Raw genomic sequence first — 6,028 nt, forward strand, 5'->3', positions numbered from 1 at the left:
TCTGCCAAGCACTTAAATTGAATTTTCAGGGTAATCATGTAGATGCAGATGTAGAACTTATCCCTTCGAATGCCGAAAACTATCTACACAAGGAAAAGTGACCACGGTAATAAAATAAGAGGATCCTGATCTCGTTCGAAAAGATTAAGGTATTTATTTTTCGCACCTTCTACTCGAGAGTGGAGGGGTCGAGAAATATGATTATGAAAGTGGTTCAGTGACTCTGTGACAAGCACTTAGTGTGGACCCTAGAGAAGTGATGTAGATGTAGTTGTAGTTGCAAATGTATGCTCATGTTCTACCGAGTGGACAGTACAATAGCGACGGTTATTTCAGAACTCACATAACATGCTGTGGATCTTACTCAGAAAGAAGCAAATTTAAAAGTATGTGTGGCGGTATTTGACGAAACATTAAGGGATGAAAGACAAAAGTGTTATGGCTGTGCCCTCTTGTAATGTTTTACGGTTCCAGGCTGCATGGGTGCGTGGTCGGTTTCCTCTCACTACAACACAAAATGCACATGTGGTTAAAATACACTTTGTTACAGGAACCAATTGAGTACTTAACTTCAGTGATGTCCTATCTGAAGCTCTATGGTTAACAGCTATCAGTGTACTAGTTCTTGAATCTTGTCCGTGTCCATGTCAAAACTATGTACAATGACTAACGTTCCGTCACAGCTAGCTAATGTGCGAGGCTACAGCTATCACTGTGGAACACTAGAGCACAGTGCGACGTATTGAGGTCGCAGTGCGAACTGAGTTCCCACTGAGACTGACAGATTGAGGCAGCTCTGACGGCTGAGGCGGCCTATATGCGCGCTGCCCAGGGGGCGTTATCGGCATGTAGCGTGGGGGCGTGTCTTGGTCGTCTCTTGTCATAGGCTCGCTTAGTTCAGCACCTGCTATACAATGTTTCTTACAAGGGAACCTCCCCATCGCACCCCGCTCAGATTTAGTTATAAGTTGGCACAGTGGCCTTGAAAACTGAACACAGATCAATCGAGAAAACAGGAAGAAGTTGTGTGGAACTATGAAAAAATAAGCAAAATATACAAACTGAATAGTCCATGCGTAAGATAGGCAACAACAAGGAAAGAGCAAGATCAGGAGGGCCGTGGTCCTGTGGTTAGCGTGAGCAGCTACGGAGTAAGAGGTCCTTGGTTCAAGCCTTCCATTTGGTGAAAAGTTTAACTTCTTATTTTCGGTTTATGTGGCAAACGCTTATGTTTTCATCACTTTTTGGGGGTGATTATCACATCCACAAGAAAACCTAAATCGGGCAAGGTAGAAGAATCTTTTTACCCATTCGCCAAGTGTACAAGTTAGGTGGGTCGACAACATATTCCTGTCATGTGACCCACATGCCGTCACCAGTGTCGTATAGAATATATCAGACGTGTTTCCCTGTGGAGGAATCGGTTGACCTATGACATTGCGATCAAATGTTTTCGGTTCCCGTTGGAGAGGCACGTCCTTTCATCTACTAATCGCACGGTTTTGCGGTGCAGTCGGAAAACACAGACACTATACCTATTACAGTGAACAGTGACGTCAATGAACGAACGGACAGATCACAACTTTGCGAAAATAAAGAAAGTAAAATTTTCACCAGAGGGAAGACTGAACCAACGACTTCTCATTCCACAGCTGCTCACGCTAACCATGGGACCACGACGCTCCTGAACTTACACTGTCCTTGATGTTGCATCTCTAACGCATTGAATACTCACTGTATATTTTGCTTATTTTTTCATAGTTCCACACAACTTCTTCCTGTTTTCTCGATTGATCTGTGTTTAGTTTTTCAAGGCCTATCCACTGTGCCAACTTATAACTAAATCTGAGAGGGGTGCGATGGTGAGGTTCCCTTGTTAGTGAGGACCGTTGTGCTGGCGAAGGCGTACGCCAGCACAAAAGCAACCAGAACTTACGTCGTATAAGGTGATTCTGTAGTGTCCTTGCTTACTTATGGCAGCGGAAATCGGACAGCCAACATCTTCATCTACACTTATACGCTGCAGCCTACCTTGCGGGGTGTGGAGGAGGGTATTTTAAGTACCACTGTCACTCGCGAATGGTTGGCGGGGCATAAATGTTCCTGGTCAGCCTGCCTGTGTGTTCGAATCTCTCTAGATTCTTTGCGCTAGATACCCGTATCAGGAAGCAATACATTAGCTAGTTCATTAAGGATCACGCGCCCTAGGAAGTTAAACAGTAAAAAACGCCGAGATAGAGAATGCCTCTGTTGGAAGGTCTGCCACTAGAGTTCGCTGTACATCTCCGTGACGCTTTCGCGCTTACTACACTGAAGAGTCAAAGAAACCTAATGCCGTGTAGCGCCCCCGCGAGCAGGCAGAAGTGCCGCAGCACAACGTGGCATGGACTCGACTAATGTCTAAAGTAGTGGTGGAGGGAAATGTCGCCATGAATCCTACAGGGCTGTCCCGAAATCCGTGAGAGTACGAGGGGTGGAGATCTCTTCTGAACAGCACTTTGCAAGGCATGACGTGTATGATCAATAATGTTCTAGTCTGGGGAGATTGGTGGCCACAGGAAGTGTTTAAACTCAGAAGAGTATTCCTAGAAACACTCTGTAGCAATTCTGGACGTGTGGGGCGTCGTATTGTTCTGCTGCAATTGCCCAAGTCCGTCGGAATACACGATGGGCATGAATGCCTGCAGGTGATCAGACAGGATGATTACGTACGTGTCACCTGTCATTGTCGTATCAAGACATACCAGGGGTCCCATATCACTACAAATGCTCACGCCCCACACCATCACAGAGCCTCACCAGCTTGAATAGTCCTCTGCTGACGTTGAGGGTCCATGTATTCATGACGTTGTCTCCATACCCGTACACGTCCATCAGCTCGATACAATTTGAAACGAGACTCGTCCGACCAGGCAACATGTTTCCAGTCATCAACAATCCAGTGTCGGTGTTGGCGGTCCCAGGTGAGGCGTAAAGCTTTGTATCGTGCAATCATCAAGAGTACACGAGTGGGCCTTCGGCTCCAAAAGCCCATATCGATGATGTTTCGTTGAATAGTTCGCCTTGTTGATGGCCCAGCATTGAAATCTGCAGCAATTTGCGAAAGGGTTGCTCTTCTGTTACGTTGAACGATTCTCTTCAGTTGTCGTTGGTCCTGTTCTTGCAGGATCTTTTTCCGACTGGAATTATGTCGGAGATTTGATGTTTTACCGGATTCCTGTTAGTCACGGTGCGCTCGTGAAATGCTAGTATGGGAAAATCCCCACTTCATCGCTACCTCAGAGATTATGTGTCCCATCGCTAGCGCGCCGACTATAACACTACGGTCAAACTCACTTGAATCTTGATAACCTGCCATTGTAGCAGCAATAACCGACCCAACAAGTGCGCCAGACACGTATTGTCTTATGCAGACGTTGCCGACCTCGCCGCCCTTTTCTGCCTGTTTACATACCTATGTATTTGAATACGCATGCCTATATCAGTTTCTTTGGCGCTTCAGTATAAATGCACGTGTAGTGAAACGCACTGCTTTTCTTCGGATCTTCTCTGTCTCCTCTATCCTGCTTGGTACGGATCCGAGACTGGCGAGCAATGTTCGATTATCGGTTTAACGAAGGTTTGGCAGGCTGCGTCCTCTGTGGGTGGGCTGTATTTCCTCAGGATTGTCCCAGTGAGTCTGTCTGGCATCTGCCTTATATGCAGCATGTTTTATGTGGTCGTTCCAGTTTAAATCGGCCTGGACTCATAGTCCTCGATATTTTATGGACGTAATTGCTTCCAGCGATCGTCTTGCAATGGTAAAATCGTACAATAATGGTTCCTCCTGCGTATTTACGCGGAATACGTTACACTTGCTAACGGCGAGGGTCTATTGTGACTCCCTGCGGCAAGGCTGCCTCCTCTATCGGTCTTTTCGCTACAATTTTCTAGTGCTGTGACTTCTCAATATATAACAGCATCATCCGTGAAAAGCCTCTTGTAAATTCCGACGTACTTCATTAGCTTTTTTTACACAGGGTGTTTGCGTAAGGGCTTACAAAAATTTAACATGGCATAGAGGAAGCTTCATTGAAAAATTTTAGGCAGGGTATCTGATGCCGGAGAAGCCAGCTTAAGGAGATAATAGCAATAAAATCACATTATTGTGTGCTTTTTTATTTACACTACTTACAGTTAACTGCAAATACCATCATTGGCAATGAATGTACAATTTGTACTGTATCTTCAACACGTGCAGAAACTGACAGCCGTCAACCTCAATGCAAGCATGGCATCGGCGAACGAGATTCTGACGCACACTGACAATAATCCCTGGTGTTTTTCGAATCACGTCACAGGCAGCTACAATTCTGGCAACTAATTCCGTCACTGTAGCCACTGGGGTATCATACACGAGTTACTCTGGGTATCCCCATTGAAATAATCAATGGAATTCAGGTCAGGTGACCCCGCAGTCCATGGAATAGAACATCCGCTTCCAATCAAGTGGCCAGGAAATACAGCACTGAGATGGTTGCGGACATCCATACTGAAATGAGGCGGTGCACAGTCACGTTGTATCCACATCCTCTCACAAACAGCCAAGGCTAAGTTCCCAATAACTCAGGTAGAACACTTTGCACGAATAAGTAATAAGTCTCGTCCTCCTTGTTTTCTTGCAGGAAATGATGAATGAACATGTAAATAAACAGCACAGTGCGTGTAAGCTTGTACTCACGTTAGATGAAAACAAGCCGGAAAACAGTAATGCTAGACAAAGCGGTAGACAAGTTTACTTCCATATCTCCTTAACCTGGCTTCTACTACCCCAAGTTCCCTGCCTCAAATTGTCCAGTAGAGCTTTGTCTATGTACTGTTACATTTTTGCACGTTCTTACGTAAACACCCTGTATGTATTACGAAAAGTTGTGGTCCTATAATGCTCCTATTGCGTGCGCATTAAGTAACTTACGTCTGAAGATTTCTCTGCGTTGAGAACGACACGCTGTTTCTACCAAAATATTTTCGGGAAGTGGTGCTGCGCAGCTCTTAGTTCTTCGAACCTCACGACTACCACCAAAACCTGCTGATAAAGATTTCTTTACTGAAGGACCGGTATCTGTCTGCTGACCAATGTCATGTTCATACATCGTACCAGGCTATATAAAAAAAAATGGTATCAGCTAATAAAATCCATGAATTAAAATGGTTCAAATGGCTCTGAGCACTGTGGGACTTAACGTCTGAGGTCATCAGTCCCTTAGAACTTAGAACTACTTAAACCTAACTAACCTAAGGACATCACACACATCCATGCCCGAGGCAGGATTCGAACCTGCGACCGTAGCGGTCGCCCGGTTCCAGACTGAAGCGCCTAGAACCGCTCGGCCACAACGGCGGGCCAATCCATGAATTCGTGATTGGAGTGTAAAGTACGACGCACAGAAGAAAGCAACTAAGTATAAACAAAGCGTATCATGAAAACATAGATACATCGCAGTTATACAGAGTTACCTGTTGGCACATGGTAATACAAGATATATCGGCAATCATAAGGTGTGCTAGACAGTGCACACCTCCCTGCTATATCAACATGCTATCACATGCTGTATTGCTTAAACAGATTATTTTGAGTAATGGAAGCTGAATATGGTTCAAATGGCTCTAAGCACTATGGGACTTAACATCTAAGGTCATCAGTCCCCTAGACCTAGAACTACTTAAAACTAACTAACCTAAGGACATCACACACAGCCGTTCCCGATGCAGGATTCGAACCTGCGACCATAGCAGCAGCGCGGTTCCGGACTGAAGCGCCTAGAACCGCTCGACTACAGCGGCCGACAATGGAAGCTGACTGCAGCAGAGACATACGAAGTATTGCGAATATAATGCCGTGGTTTAAGAAAAGCAAAAGTGTGGCAAGAAACAAATGAAACTGGAAATGAATAGGCAACTTTCAGTACAGAGACATAAGGGAGTCAATCAGTATTGTCAACCACGTTCATATTGAAGGACCTGTTCACGAAATGCCTTCACGTCTGAA

This window comes from Schistocerca cancellata, chromosome 7 (genome assembly GCF_023864275.1).
Source record: "Schistocerca cancellata isolate TAMUIC-IGC-003103 chromosome 7, iqSchCanc2.1, whole genome shotgun sequence".
In the NCBI taxonomy this organism is placed as follows: Eukaryota; Metazoa; Arthropoda; class Insecta; order Orthoptera; family Acrididae; genus Schistocerca; species Schistocerca cancellata.